The sequence below is a fragment of the Staurois parvus genome, unplaced genomic scaffold (assembly GCF_062004578.1).
Source record: "Staurois parvus isolate SC_StPar_1 unplaced genomic scaffold, SC_StPar_1.0 ptg000285l, whole genome shotgun sequence".
Classification (NCBI taxonomy): domain Eukaryota; kingdom Metazoa; phylum Chordata; class Amphibia; order Anura; family Ranidae; genus Staurois; species Staurois parvus.
In genome coordinates this window covers 1,175,295-1,191,921 of record NW_028318081.1, presented here as the reverse complement: position 1 = coordinate 1,191,921, position 16,627 = coordinate 1,175,295, and the positions used below count along the sequence as shown (strand labels likewise).

At 44.6% G+C, this 16,627-nt stretch overlaps 1 protein-coding gene across 3 annotated transcripts in view; it reads left to right on the top strand.

The window, feature by feature from the left end:
- Window positions 1-644: 644 nt before the first annotated feature.
- The window catches only part of MEIOB (meiosis specific with OB-fold), an 83,383-nt gene continuing 67,400 nt past the window's right edge, over window positions 645-16,627 (top strand). For all 3 annotated transcript variants that reach the window (XM_089682110.1, XM_089682107.1, XM_089682106.1), the window contains exon 1: window positions 645-977. The gene's annotated coding sequence lies outside the window, so the exon portion shown is untranslated. The remainder of the gene's footprint in view (window positions 978-16,627) is intronic.

Below are 16,627 nucleotides of genomic sequence, written 5' to 3'. Positions count from 1 at the left end.
TGTTTAGGTAAGTAGACTGATCACTTTCTATAGCTTTCTAAGAAGGGCTCCTTTTTGCACTTACTGGGGGTTTTCTTATTGCCCCTCACTATAATCACTTCACAAACATATCTAATTTATCTTGTTTTTTTCTACACAGACGTCTGTACAGGAATTTGAGGCACAAGGTAACCGATGCTGTAAAATTGATGGAAGAGGGGCGCATGCACGAGGAGCCCGAGGAGCCCAAGGTGCCGGATACAGTTATTGAGATGGAATCCGTTGAAATTGACCAACAGATGGAGACAACACATGTGCCAGATCTACCTGAGAAGATTCCAATTATACAAAGAATGTCTCTGTCATTGGCGATGAGGAATAAGTACAAGTACGCATTCAAATATCCATCTCAGATGTATCAGCCTAGTCCATCTACAGAGAATCTACAAACATATGTATTGCCTGAAATGTACAAAGATTGGACCCCCAAACCTGCCCCGACACTGCTATTGGAACCGGTTGTATTGTTGGATGAATGCAGCCAACCGATACAACCAACGGATGCACCGGATCAAACTTCAGCTCTAAGTGCTAGGACACAGAGGATGCTGACCCGCAGGAACATAATCCAAAGGAGACCTTCCATACCGAGCAATGATTGAAGCACAGATGAAGAAATTCCTGTAGACAGTGAAGAGTTGCACAATGCACCAGATCTACATCTGAAAGTTCCAAAAGCTAAAAAGAAAAGAAAGTGGTTGTTCGGCAGGCGTAAAAAGTAAATAAGGGCACCACAGTTACCAAGCCGCACACAGAGAAGCCGGAGGAGATCTCCGATGTCGCAGGCTCATCCATCTGCTGTGGCTGTACCAACAGAAGCCACGGATCCATCTCAGGCAGTCGTACCAACAGTTGAAATGCCTGAAGACATCAAACAGCCCGGCCACCCATAGAGCTCAGCAGGATCTGCCCATGTCTGCTCTGAAAAAACTAAGCAGGTATGGATGTGACAACCACCCCCCTCTGCTCCGATCAGCAGGGGATCTTCTCTGTGTATATATCCAGCTTTAGGCTGGCCATTGACGTTTCGTTTATCGGCCGCATTTTCGGCCAATAAATGAAAAATCGTTTGTTGCTGATAGCGATGGATTTTTCAGCATGACCGGCTGACGGGCTGGCCCCACTAACGGTGTGATTATTTTTTGTGCGGCTGAAAATTTGGCCGATAAACAACCCATCTATGGCCTGCATTACTCATTCACACTGGAGGGGGATAACAAGGGGGTCCCTTTATCAGCTTCTGATGAGCTCCCGCTCGCAGGTCCCCACAACAACTGGGTCAGGGTTGTGGGGAAGAGACCCTTGTCCTCTTCAGCATAAGGACAAGCATCTTTGAGGGGCTTCCCTGCCTGGCAAAGTACCACCCTCCATGTTGAGGGCATGTGGCCTGGTATGGTTCAGGAGGAATCTGGTGGGGAGGGGTCAGTATCCAGATTATGATAGGCCACCAGCCCACAGACCCCCACAACCACCGAGCCAATGTTGTGGGGAAGAGGCTCTTGTCCTCTTCAACATGGGGACAAGGTGCTTTTTCTGGGAAAAAAAAGAGGGAGTGGGAGGACCCCCCCTGGCAAAGTACCCAAACCTACCATGTTAAGGGCATGTGGCCTGATATGGTTCAGAAGAAAGGGAGCGCAGGCTCGTTCCTTCCCCTTCATGTCCTTCAAGACTGCATGCTCACATAAGAGTATGGTATGGAATATGGAAGGGGGGGGGGAACTAACACCCCTTTTTTGTTTTTTTGCATTGGGTCACCCAATAGGAGGAAGCAAAGGCTCGATTACTTCCTTTTCCTGTGGGCATCTGGTGGGGGATAATTATCTAAGCACTCCCTTATTTTGAAAGGGGTTTGCAGATTCTGATAAGCCCCCCCCTGCTCGCAGACCCTCACAACCACTGGGCGTAGGTTGTGAGGAAGAGTCCCTTGTCCTCTTCAACATGGGGACAAGGTGCTTTTTCGGGGGAAAAGGAGGGAGTGGGAGGACCCCCCCGGCAAAGTATCCAAACCTACCATGTTGAGGGCATGTGGCCTGATATGGTTCAGGATAGAGGGAGCGCAGGCTCGTTCCTTCCCCTTGATGTCCTTTAAGACCACATGCTCACATAAGGGTCTGGTATGGAATATGGGGGGACCTCACACCCTTTTTTGTGTGTTTTGTTTTGCATTGGGTCCCCCAATGGGAGGAAGCACAGGCCCGTTTCCTTCCATTTCCTGTGGGCATCTGGTGGGGGCTCATTATCTAAGGAGGAGGAGGATTCTGAGGAGGAGGAGAAGGATTCTGAGGAGGAGGATTCTAAGGAAGAGGAGGAGGTTTCTGAGGAGGAGGATTCTGAGGAGGAGGATTCTGAGGAGGAGAAGGGAGGATTCTGAGGAGAAGGAGGATTCTGAGGAGAAGGAGGATTCTGAGGAGCAGAATTCTGAGGAGGAGGAGAAGGATTAGAAGGAGGAGGATTCTGAGGAGGAGGGGGAAGATTCTGAGGAGGAGGAGGATTCTGAGGAGGAGGATTCTGAGAAGGAGGATTCTGAGAAGGAGGAGAAGGAGAATTCTGAGGAAGAGGAGGAGGAGGATTCAGAGGAGGATTAGGAGGATTCTGAGGAGGAGAATTAAGAGGAGGAGGAGGATTCTGAGGAGGAGGATTAGGAGGAGGATACTGAGGAGGAGGATTAGGAGGAGGATACTGAGGAGGAGGATTAGGAGGAGGATACTGAGGAGGAGGATTAGGAGGAGGAGGAGGAGGAGGATAAGGATTAGGAGGATAAGGATTAGGAGGATAAGAATTAGGAGGATAAGAATTAGGAGGATAAGAATTAGGAGGATAAGAATTAGGAGGAGGAGGATAAGAATTAGGAGGATAAGAATTAGGAGGATAAGAATTAGGAGGAGGATAAGAATTAGGAGGAGGATAAGAATTAGGAGGAGGAGGATAAGAATTAGGAGGAGGAGGATAAGAATTAGGAGGAGGAGGATAAGAATTAGGAGGAGGAGGATAAGAATTAGGAGGAGGATAAGAATTAGGAGGATAAGAATTAGGAGGAGGATAAGAATTAGGAGGATAAGAATTAGGAGGAGGAGGATAAGAATTAGGAGGAGGATAAGAATTAGGAGGATAAGAATTAGGAGGAGGAGGATAAGAATTAGGAGGAGGATAAGAATTAGGAGGAGGAGGATAAGAATTAGGAGGAGGATAAGAATTAGGAGGAGGAGGATAAGGATTAGGAGGAGGAGGATTAGGAAGATTCTGAGGAGGAGGAGGATTCTGAGGAGGAGAAGAAGGAGGAGGATTTTGAGTAGGATTCTAAGGTGGAGGAGGAGGATTCAGAGGAGGAGGATTCTGAGGAGGAGGAGAAGGAGAAGGATTAGAAGGAGGAGGATTCTGAGGAGGAGGAGGAGGAGGGGGAAGATTCTGAGGAGGAGGAGGATTCTGAGAAGGAGGATTCTGAGAAGGAGGATTCTGAGAAGGAGGATTCTGAGAAGGAGGAGAAGGAGAATTCTGAGGAAGAGGAGGAGGAGGATTCAGAGGAGGATTAGGAGGATTCTGAGGAGGAGAATTAAGGAGGAGGAGGAGTATTCTGAGGAGGAGGAGGATTCTGAGGAGGAGGATTCTGAGGAGGAGGATTAGGAGGAGGAGGATTAGGAGGAGGATGCTTAGGAGGATACTGAGGAGGAGGATTAGGAGGAAGAGGATGATGAGGATAAGAATTAGGAGGAGGAGGATAAGAATTAGGAGGAGGATAAGAATTAGGAGGAGGAGGATAAGAATTAGGAGGAGGAGGATAAGAATTAGGAGGAGGAGGATAAGAATTAGGAAGAGGAGGATAAGAATTAGGAGGAGGAGGATACGAATTAGGAGGAGGAGGATAAGAATTAGGAGGAGGAGGATAAGAATTAGGAGGAGGAGGATAAGGATTAGGAGGAGGAGGATTAGGAAGATTCTGAGGAGGAGGAGGATTCTGAGGAGGAGAAGAAGGAGGAGGATTTTGAGTAGGATTCTAAGGTGGAGGAGGATTCAGAGGAGGATTCTGAGGAGGAGAATTAAGGAGGAGGAGGAGTATTCTGAGGAGGAGGATTCTGAGGAGGAGGATTCTGAGGAGGAGGATTCTGAGGAGGAGGATTCTGAGGAGGAGGATTAGGAGGAGGATGCTTAGGAGGATACTGAGGAGGATGCTTAGGAGGATACTGAGGAGGAGGATTAGGAGGAGGAGGAGGATGAGGATAAGGATTAGGAGGATAAGAATTAGGAGGAGGAGGATAAGAATTAGGAGGATAAGAATTAGGAGGAGGAGGATAAGAATTAGGAGGAGGATAAGAATTAGGAGGAGGAGGATAAGAATTAGGAGGAGGAGGATAAGAATTAGGAGGAGGAGGATAAGAATTAGGAGGAGGAGGATAAGGATTAGGAGGAGGAGGATTAGGAAGATTCTGAGGAGGAGGAGGATTCTGAGGAGGAGAAGAAGGAGGAGGATTTTGAGTAGGATTCTAAGGTGGAGGAGGATTCAGAGGAGGAGGATTCTGAGGAGGAAGAGAAGGATTAGAAGGAGGAGGATTCTGAGGAGGAGGAGGAGGGGGAAGATTCTGAGGAGGAGGAGGATTCTGAGGAGGAGGATTCTGAGAAGGAGGATTCTGAGAAGGAGGAGAAGGAAAATTCTGAGGAAGAGGAGGAGGAGGATTCAGAGGAGGATTAGGAGGATTCTGAGGAGGAGAATTAAGGAGGAGGAGGAGTATTCTGAGGAGGAGGAGGATTCTGAGGAGGAGGAGGATTCTGAGGAGGAGGATTAGGAGGAGGAGGATGCTTAGGAGGATACTGAGGAGGAGGATTAGGAGGAGGAGGATGATGATGAGGATAAGGATTAGGAGGATAAGAATTAGGAGGAGGAGGATAAGAATTAGGAGGATAAGAATTAGGAGGATAAGAATTAGGAGGATAAGAATTAGGAGGAAAAGGATAAGAATTAGGAGAAAGAGGATAAGAATTAGGAGGATAAGAATTAGGAGGATAAGAATTAGGAGGATAAGAATTAAGAGGATAAGAATTAGGAGGATAAGAATTAGGAGGAGGAGGATAAGAATTAGGAGGAGGAGGATAAGAATTAGGAGGAGGAGGATAAGGATAAGGATTAGGAGGAGGAGGATTAGGAAGATTCTGAGGAGGAGGAGGATTCTGAGGAGGAGGAGGATTAGGAGGAGGATACTGAGGAGGAGGATTAGGAGGAGGAGGATTAGGAGGAGGATACTGAGGAGGAGGATTAGGAGGAGGAGGAGGATGAGGATGAGGATAAGGATTAGGAGGATAAGAATTAGGAGGAGGATAAGAATTAGGAGGAGGAGGATAAGAATTAGGAGGAGGATAAGAATTAGGAGGAGGATAAGAATGAGGAGGAGGATAAGAATTAGGAGGAGGATAAGAATTAGGAGGAGGAGGATAAGAATTAGGAGGAGGAGGATAAGAATTAGGAGGAGGAGGATAAGGATTAGGAGGAGGAGGATTAGGAAGATTCTGAGGAGGAGGAGGATTCTGAGGAGGAGAAGAAGGAGGAGGATTTTGAGTAGGATTCTAAGGTGGAGGAGGAGGATTCAGAGGAGGAGGATTCTGAGGAGGAGGAGAAGGATTAGAAGGAGGAGGATTCTGAGGAGGAGGAGGAGGGGGAAGATTCTGAGGAGGAGGATTCTGAGAAGGAGGAGAAGGAGAATTCTGAGGAAGAGGAGGAAGAGGATTCAGAGGAGGATTAGGAGGATTCTGAGGAGGAGAATTAAGGAGGAGGAGGACTATTCTGAGGAGGAGGAGGATTCTGAGGAGGAGGATTAGGAGGAGGAGGATTAGGAGGAGGAGGATGCTTAGGAGGATACTGAGGAGGAGGATTAGGAGGAGGAGGATGATGAGGATAAGGATTAGGAGGATAAGAATTAGGAGGATAAGAATTAGGAGGAGGAGGATAAGAATTAGGAGGATAAGAATTAGGAGGAGGAGGATAAGAATTAGGAGGAGGAGGATAAGAATTAGGAGGAGGAGGATAAGGATTAGGAGGAGGAGGATTAGGAAGATTCTGAGGAGGAGGAGGATTCTGAGGAGGAGGAGGAGGATTCTGAGGAGGAGAAGAAGGAGGAGGAGGATTTTGAGTAGGATTCTAAGGTGGAGGAGGAGGATTCAGAGGAGGAGGATTCTGAGGAGGAGGAGGATTCTGAGGAGGAGGATTCTGAGGAGGAGGATTCTGAGGAGGAGGAGGATTCTGAGGAGGAGGATTCTGAGAAGGAGGATTCTGAGAAGGAGGAGAAGGAGAATTCTGAGGAAGAGGAGGAGGAGGATTCAGAGGAGGATTAGGAGGATTCTGAGGAGGAGAATTAAGAGGAGGAGGAGTATTCTGAGGAGGAGGAGGATTCTGAGGAGGAGGAGGATTCTGAGGAGGATACTGAGGAGGAGGATTCTTAGGAGGATACTGAGGAGGAGGATTAGGAGGAGGAGGAGGATGAGGATAAGGATTAGGAGGATAAGGATTAGGAGGATAAGGATTAGGAGGATAAGGATTAGGAGGATAAGAATTAGGAGGATAAGAATTAGGAGGATAAGAATTAGGAGGATAAGAATTAGGAGGAGGAGGATAAGAATTAGGAGGATAAGAAATAGGAGGATAAGAATTAGGAGGATAAGAATTAGGAGGATAAGAATTAGGAGGATAAGAATTAGGAGGAGGAGGATAAGAATTAGGAGGAGGATAAGAATTAGGAGGAGGAGGATAAGAATTAGGAGGAGGAGGATAAGAATTAGGAGGATAAGAATTAGGAGGAGGAGGATAAGAATTAGGAGGAGGAGGATAAGAATTAGGAGGAGGAGGATAAGAATTAGGAGGAGGAGGATAAGAATTAGGAGGAGGATAAGAATTAGGAGGAGGAGGATAAGAATTAGGAGGAGGATAAGAATTAGGAGGAGGATAAGAATTAGGAGGAGGAGGATAAGAATTAGGAGGAGGAGGATAAGAATTAGGAGGAGGAGGATAAGAATTAGGAGGAGGAGGATAAGAATTAGGAGGATAAGAATTAGGAGGAGGAGGATAAGAATTAGGAGGAGGATAAGAATTAGGAGGAGGAGGATTAGGAAGATTCTGAGGAGGAGAATTAAGGAGGAGGAGGAGTATTCTGAGGAGGAGGAGGATTCTGAGGATGAGGATTAGGAGGAGGAGGATTAGGAGGAGGATGCTTAGGAGGATACTGAGGAGGAGGATTAGGAGGAGGAGGATGATGAGGATAAGGATTAGGAGGATAAGAATTAGGAGGAGGATAAGAATTAGGAGGATAAGAATTAGGAGGAGGAGGATAAGAATTAGGAGGAGGAGGATAAGAATTAGGAGGAGGAGGATAAGAATTAGGAGGAGGAGGATAAGAATTAGGAGGAGGAGGATGAGGATTAGGAGGAGGAGGATTAGGAAGATTCTGAGGAGGAGGAGGATTCTGAGGAGGAGAAGAAGGAGGAGGATTTTGAGTAGGATTCTAAGGTGGAGGAGGAGGATTCAGAGGAGGAGGATTCTGAGGAGGAGGAGAAGGATTAGAAGGAGGAGGATTCTGAGGAGGAGGGGGAAGATTCTGAGGAGGAGGAGGATTCTGAGGAGGAGGATTCTGAGAAGGAGGATTCTGAGAAGGAGAAGGAAAATTCTGAGGAAGAGGAGGAGGAGGATTCAGAGGAGGATTAGGAGGATTCTGAGGAGAAGAATTAAGGAAGAGGAGGAGGATTCTGAGGAGGAGGAGGATTCTGAGGAGGAGGAGGATTCTGAGGAGGAGGAGGATTCTGAGGAGGAGGATTCTTAGGAGGATACTGAGGAGGAGGATTAGGAGGAGGAGGATGATGAGGATAAGGATTAGGAGGATAAGAATTAGGAGGAGGAGGATAAGAATTAGGAGGATAAGAATTAGGAGGAGGAGGATAAGAATTAGGAGGATAAGAATTAGGAGGAGGAGGATAAGAATTAGGAGGATAAGAATTAGGAGGATAAGAATTAGGAGGATAAGAATTAGGAGGATAAGAATTAGGAGGATAAGAATTAGGAGGATAAGAATTAGGAGGATAAGAATTAGGAGGAGGAGGATAAGAATTAGGAGGACGAGGATAAGAATTAGGAGGAGGAGGATAAGGATAAGGATTAGGAGGACGAGGATTAGGAAGATTCTGAGGAGGAGGAGGATTCTGAGGAGGATACTGAGGAGGAGGATTAGGAGGAGGAGGAGGAGGAGGATAAGGATTAGGAGGATAAGAATTAGGAGGAGGATAAGAATTAGGAGGAGGATAAGAATTAGGAGGAGGATAAGAATTAGGAGGAGGATAAGAATTAGGAGGAGGAGGATAAGAATTAGGAGGAGGAGGATAAGAATTAGGAGGAGGAGGATAAGAATTAGGAGGAGGAGGATAAGAATTAGGAGGAGGAGGATAAGAATTAGGAGGAGGAGGATAAGAATTAGGAGGAGGAGGATAAGGATAAGGATTAGGAGGAGGAGGATTAGGAAGATTCTGAGGAGGAGGAGGATTCTGAGGAGGAGAAGAAGGAGGAGGATTTTGAGTAGGATTCTAAGGTGGAGGAGGAGGATTCAGAGGAGGAGGATTCTGAGGAGGAGGAGAAGGAGAAGGATTAGAAGGAGGATTCTGAGGAGGAGGAGGAGGGGGAAGATTCTGAGGAGGAGGAGGATTCTGAGGAGGAGGATTCTGAGAAGGAGGAGAAGGAGAATTCTGAGGAAGAGGAGGAAGAGGATTCAGAGGAGGATTAGGAGGATTCTGAGGAGGAGAATTAAGGAGGAGGAGGACTATTCTGAGGAGGAGGAGGATTCTGAGGAGGAGGATTAGGAGGAGGAGGATTAGGAGGAGGAGGATGATGAGGATAAGGATTAGGAGGATAAGAATTAGGAGGAGGAGGATAAGAATTAGGAGGATAAGAATTAGGAGGAGGAGGATAAGAATTAGGAGGATAAGAATTAGGAGGAGGAGGATAAGAATTAGGAGGAGGAGGATAAGAATTAGGAGGAGGAGGATAAGGATAAGGATTAGGAGGAGGAGGATTAGGAAGATTCTGAGGAGGAGGAGGATTCTGAGGAGGAGGAGGATTCTGAGGAGGAGAAGAAGGAGGAGGAGGATTTTGAGTAGGATTCTAAGGTGGAGGAGGAGGATTCAGAGGAGGAGGATTCTGAGGAGGAGGAGGATTCTGAGGAGGAGGATGAGAAGGAGAAGAAAAAGAAGAAGAGTCATGCCATTTTCAAATGTGGCAGCGAGTGAGGGGAGAACTCCCACTCATTGTTACAGGGAGAGGGGCATCCAGGGGGTGGGGGAGGGAGGTTCTGCAGCATGTTACACATTACACCCTAAATATAGATGTAATGTGTAACAAGCTCCAAAAGGTGTACTTATCCTTTAACCCTTTCACTGCCAGGCCCTGCGCTCCATTTTTAAGCTCAGTTGGCCAGGCCATTTTTGCAATTTTTCCATTTTTTTAAAATAAATTTCCTTACAGCTTTCAGAGTTTTTAAAAGACCCCCAAGCTATACATTTTCTGAAAGCATAGGACCCGTAGAAAAAAAAAAGTGTTATTTTTTAGGCCCCAAGATATTTGTGCAAATGTTTTTCAAAATAATATTATTGCTAAAAATACATAAAAATCCATTTTCATGGAGACAAACACAGCAAAACATATATAATTCCTGCTAAATTCCTACTAAAAAGCTGAAACTTTATTGACTTAGTACATAACAAATATTGTAAATGTTAAATTGCACCTTTTCTATAAATAGATGAAAACTGAAGGTGCGCAAAAATGTAAATAAACACAATTTACTTTAAAAAGATTATCATTTTTCACTTACAACTTTCAGCCTACGTAAAAGACTTCCCAAACCATATAGTTTCTGACCGCACATGACCAGTAGGATTAAAAAATAATGTGCTACTGATTTTTTTTAGGCCCCATAATAGTTGCGCAAATGTTTGTTACATCGCTATTTTTACTAAAAATACACTAAAATCATTATTAGTGGACATAAACACAACACTTGCCCTCCTGAGGATTTACCCCCCCTCCTGACCAGGCCCCTTTTTGCTACTCAGCGCTGCACTAATTCAACTGATAATTGCGCGGTCATGCAATGCTGCACCCAAAAGAAATTTATGTCCTTTTTTTTTACACAAATAGAGCTTTCTTTCGGTGGTATCTGATCACCTGTGCGCTTTTTATTTTCCTCGCTATAAACAAAAAAAGACCAAAAATACAACATGTTTATTATTTAATTTAAAAAATTGTCTTTACAATGCGTTAACTGCTTAGTATCCGGAAGATTTACCCCCTTCCGGACCAGGCCATTTCTTGTGTTACGGCGCTGCGTTACTTTAACTGAGAATTGCGCAGTCATGCAACGCTGAACCCACATGAAAGTTACGCCTTTTTTCCCACAAATTGAGATTTCTTTCGGTGGTATTTGATCGCCTGTGCGGTTTTTATTTTTTGCGCTTTAAAAAAAAAAAAAAAAGACCAAAAATTGAGAAAAATACTATATTTTTTTACTTTTTGCTATTAAACATGTCCAGTAAAATATTTATAAGAAACACTGCAGCCGTGCCCCGTCAGTGATTGCTTGTAATCGCTGGGACCCGGTGATGGACACCCGCTGCCGCAATCGGCGGGACTGGTAGAGCGGGCACGCGCCTTGCGCGAGCCCCCTACCTGTTTTGTAGAGCGACGTTAAAAGATGGTGCTCTGTGAAGAGGTACCGCCCTACCGCAGTAAAAACACTGTGGCTGAGCGGCAACCAGTTAATCCCTACTAAGGCCTCGTTCACATGGGCATACTAAAGTGTGCGGCCTTTCAGGGGTGTACGCTGTGTATGCCCTGTGTGAACTTGTCTTTGGTGAGATATCAGAGGTCAAAACAGACCCCTCATGTCTCTATTTTGCGACCGACAAAGGGACTCAAGACAGAGTTCAGTCCTTTTCTCTGCAGCCTCCGCATTCTCTGCAATGCATATAAATGAACAGAGATCTCTGCATAGAGGCTCCTTTTCTTTCAGAAACTGTGGTATAGTAAACACCGTTTACTATGCTACAGTGATGAATGAAGTGATCGCTCGCTATGTTCATCTAAAGGAAGGGGGACACCTGTTTAACTGCACCCCCCGTTTTCTCTCCATCCTGACAGCTGTTTCCCTCTGGAGAAACAGCTGCAGCCGGCGGGAGAAGGTGAGGGACTACAGGGCGGGATGTCAGATTGGGGAGGGGGGCACGAAAGACTAAAGGGGAGGGCAGATGTGGTGGGGAGATGAGTACATTTGGAAATTTTTTTTTGCCTATGTCATTTCCATTGCAGCACATCATCCTAGTGAGAGGACAGAGGAGGGAAGCCGCAAGCTGCAGGAGAGGATCTGTGCTGCGGGGGGGGGGGGACGACAAAATCAATGCAGGGGGTCAAAATCAATGCAGGGGGGTGAATGTAGGGAGACAGACAGAAATGCTGAGGGTATTAATGCGGTGAAGAAGGGGTGTATTCTAGGTGACAGCGGGGGAGAAATGACAGTGTACTAGCGGCGGCAGTGGTGAGGGGCGCACATGTTTGGGGGAATAGCTCTGATCAGTGGATTGTCATCTGCTGATCAGAGATATTGTTTTGTTCAGCAGAGTCTGCTGAATAGTCCTGCTATAGACTTGTGGTCACTGAAGTAAGCATGAGCTTATAGTAGGAGGAGGCATGTCAGGTCCGTACTGCGTACTGACTTGGCCAGCTAGAAGCAATGCTGTAGGGCCGTACAGACCTGGCACTGAAAGGGTTAAAATGCACAATCTCTAATGCCCTAATAATTCTGCCTTTTGCAGAGTAGAGTAGGGACTGGCCATAGAGGGATTACTTTGACGTAGTTGGCCAGCTTAAACATGTATTGCAATGCATGTGAACTAAAAATCCCTGTTTTCACTCAGTTTACTAGAAAGGGTATATAGCAGTAAGCAGACGGTTCATTTAGAATTTTTAGCGTTGACATCTGGTCGCACCCCTTTAGCAACGGATGGGATATAATCACGTATAAACTATTTGGATTCGAGCAAAGATTGCCAGCCTAGAAGAGGTTTGGAGTTACTCTGTGCAAAACCCTTGCATAGAGCAGGTGAACACAACATGTTTATTATTTTAATTTAAAAAATTGTCTTTACAATGCGTTAACCGCTTAGTATCCAGACTATTTACCCCCCCCCTTCCGGACCAGGCCATTTTTTTGCGTTACGGCGCTGTGTTACTTTAACTGAGAATTGCGCAGTCACGCAACGCTGAACCCACATGAAAGTTACGTCCTTTTTTTCCCACAAATTGAGATTTCCTTTGGTGGTATTTGATCGCCTGTGTGGTTTTTATTTTTTGCGCTTTAAAAAAAAAATACTATATTTTTTACTTTTTGCTATTAAACATGTCCAGTAAAAAAAAAAAAAAAAAAATCAAATTTCATCATAAATTTAGGCCAAAATGTATTCTACGACATGTCTTTACCAAAACAAAAATCCCAATACGTGTAAATTAATTGGTTTATGTGAATGTTATAGTGTTTACAAATGGCGGTATAGATACTGCAATTTTTTTTTTTTCTACTAGTAATGGCTTCGATCAGCGACTGCGGTGGACATTCTGACACTGGGGGGGGGGAACTGACTTGGTGTCACTGATATCCCCAATGACACAAATACAGTGATCAGTGCTAAAAAAAAAAGCACTGACACTGTACTATCTCTGCTATAGAGCAGCCAGGATGTGGTTAAGGATGCACAAGCTAAATAAAGTCCTAACTACTTCCCCACCGCCGTATAGCAGATGTACAGCTACACTGTGGCACGGGTGCCCAAAATCACGTATATACACATGTGATTTCACATTTCCTGGTAGGAGGCACACGCCCGACCCGCGCCGCCGATCGCAGCCCCGGGTCTCAATCACTGGGTCCCGGGCGGTGATTACCCACTGGCGCCCAGTGATAACTGACAGGGAGGAGAGCTGCTTTGTTTACCAACAGCCTTCAGCTTGGGCACACTGCTCTGGATGGCTGAGAATAGCCATCCAGAACAGTGTGCTTTTATAGTGAAGAACACACACCCCCGCCCCCTAGTAAAACACTCCAAGCACTTAATTAACCCTTTGATCGCCCCCAAATGTTAACCCCTTCCTGCCCAGCGCTTTTTTTTTTTTTTTTTTAGCAATGATCACTGTATTGGTGTCATTGGGGATGTCAGTGACACCAAGTCAGTTCCCCCCAGTGTCAGAATGTCTGCCACAGTCCTGCTATAAGTCGCTGATCGTCGCCATTATTAGTAAAAAACAAAACAAACAAAAAAAAAATTCCAGTATCTATACCGCCATTTGTAAACGCTTTAACTTTCATGTAAACCAATTAATTTACACATATTGGGATTTTTTATTTTAGCAAATAATGCATTTTGGCCTAAATTTATGAAATTTGATTTTTTTAATTTTTTATCGGATATGTGTAACCACTTCCATTCCTCCCTATAGTAGAAATACTGCTACAGGGCGGCACGGGTGCACCAAATATATATATATATATATATATATATATATATATATATATATATATTCGCACCCCTCCCAGATAGCGTCAGATGGCCCATCAGTACACCTGTAATCACATTTACCCCTTGATTGCCAGGAACACGTTCATACACTATAAACTTCCAATGCTAGTATAGTGTCTGAACGGATCAACATCTTTGACCAGATCAGAACTATACCAGCGTTCACATTAGTATAGCGTCCCCAAAAACGCAGCATTAGCGGGATCAGCCCCAACACCTGCCAGCACCTACGTTTAGCTCCTATGCTTACCCCCCCCCCCCCCCCTGCTTTTTTTGCTGTGTTTCCGATGCTTTCTCTGTGTGCCTATTACCCAGCCTGCACCTGTCAGACCTGGACGTGTGACCCAAAAAACACACCAAAAATGCAACGCAGGTGTGTTTTTGATGCGTATTTGCCACATTTTCTATTCTATTCAATTTAATGGGGACCTGCGTTTTTGGTGCATTTTGAAAACTGCACCAAAGATGCAGCATGCAGGACTTCTCAAAATGCACCGCACTTGCAGCGCAGTGGTGTGAAGAGTCACTTTGGATTTAACAGCATTGTGTTTTTGTTGCATTTTTAGCACAGTAAAAATGCATCAGTGTGAAAGCAACCTAAAGGACCACAAGCTGTCCTGTGCATTACATAGTCCTGAACGTTGCACTCTGGTTGCTGTACTGTATGTCCTAAACTAAGCAATTTTGGAGGCATTTTAGGGCCTTAAGGTCTCTTTCACACAAAGTGAATCCGCTTGCTCAGTAGAAGATCTCTCCGCTGATCCCCGCTGACCTAGCAGATGACAGGTCCGTGTCCGCTCCGCAGCTGCAGAGCGGACACAGACACAGCCCGCTGTCCTCCATGGGCGGTCGGATGAAAATGCACCGCCTGTACGTTTCCATCCGACTGCCATCTGATCCGATGGACAGAAGGGGAATTGATCCCCATCCGTCCCTTTTTGGCAGATTGGATCTGATTGGATGTCGGTGGGTGTAAATGGACACATGTCCGTTTACAACCGCCGCTCCATAGAAGAGAATAGAGGTTCCAATCAGGTCCGCCTGAAAACCGGGCAGGCGGACCTGATGGGAACGTCCATGTGAAAGGTGCCTAACAAATGCACAACAGCAGAATTTCTTCAAAATGTTTGGTCTTTTTTCCATGCACACTGGCTTAAAAAAAAACGCTGCTCCTGGAGGGGTTTAGCATTTTGCCTGTAGAAGCAGCAAATGTTATCCTGTGTGTCCATGCACATTAGGCAGTCCCGAGTTCCCAACATTTAGAGGCAGAAAAAACTATTCAGTTTTGTATTTTTGAGAGCGGGTTTTCTGGCATAAAAACACACTAAATGCTCCTAAACGCTACTACAAAAACTGTTCAGATGTAGCTTTTTTTTCTGCCAAGAGCACTGGCGTTTTTATAAGTCAGTGTGCATGGAACCATATATAGAAAAAGCCTTCGCACAATACGGTGTTGATATTATTATACAGTGACGTGCTGCCCACATAGAATGTGTTCCCACATACAGTAAATACATGAAAAAGTGTATATGCAGCGCACAAATAATGCTCTAATATATTAGATGTATACCATAAACATATCATTGTGCATAGTAAACACATATACTCCAATAAATACCAAATTATACATCCAAAAACGTACAAATCTTTGTGTCATAAGTGACAAACGCATGTGCCCAAACGTGCGTTAAAATTATTCACAATTAAACATATGTCCATAAAAAAAAATAAAACATACATATATAAATGTGCAAATCCTAGTGGCTTAAGTGACAAACGCATGTGCCCAAATGTGCATTGAAATTATTCAAAATTAAACATATGTCCATAAAAAAAATTAAAACATACATATATAAACGTGCAAATCCTAGTGTCATAAGTGACAAATGCATGTGCCCAAACGTGTGTGGAAATGATCCAGAATTAAACATACTGTATGTCCATCAAAAAAATTAAAACATATACATATATAAACGTGCAAATCCTAGTGTCATATGTTGTCATTTTTTTCATGGACATATGTTTAATTTTGGATAAATTTTGGGGCAGCACAGTGGCTAAATGGTAGCACTTCCGCCTGGCAGTACTAGGGTTGTTGGTTCGAATCCCAACCACGGCACCACCTGCCTGGAGTTTGCATGTTCTCCCTGTGCCTGAGTGGGTTTCCTCTCTCACTCCAGACATGCTGGTAGGTTAATTGGCTCCTGTCTAAATTGTCCCTAGTATGTGTATGTATGAATGTGAGTTAGGGACCTTAGATTGTACACCCCTTGAGGGTTAGGGACTGATGTGAATGTACAATATATATGTAAATTGACGGCGCTATCTAAGTACCTGAAATAAATAAATCCTAGTGTCATAAGTGACAAACACATGTGCCCAAACACACGTTGAAATTATTCAAAATTAAACATATGTCCATCAAAAAAATGAAAACATATACATATATAAACGTGCAAATCCTAGTGTTATAAGTGACAAATGCATGTGGCCAAACATACATTGAAATTATCCAAAGTTAAACATATGTCCATCAAAATAATTAGCACATATTAAGTTCCAAATTCATCATAAATCACATCCATGTGGTGAACTTGCTGTGTTTGAAATTCACCATAGGCTATTAAACAAAATTTCTTTAGTGAATTGTGCCTTTAATACTGCCGTGGCTCATGTGATATTCAAATCCAACTGAAATACAATAGTGTCCCTCTTCAGTGTCCACCCCCCCCCCCCCCGACACACTATTGCACTCACCTTAATGTCTGACCTGTATCCCAGGTCAAACTGCGCTTTTCCCTTTTGACCAGGTAGGTATATAGATGTAACTGCTCATCCGCCATCAGCTTACTATCTCCTCCAACTCCACTCCATACATATGAAAATACTATGAGGAGTATCTTTTTTGTATGTATGGAGTGGAGTTGAGGAGATAGTAAGCTGACGGTGGAAGAGCAGTTACATCTATATACCTACCCGGTACTCAAGTTGTTAAAAAACA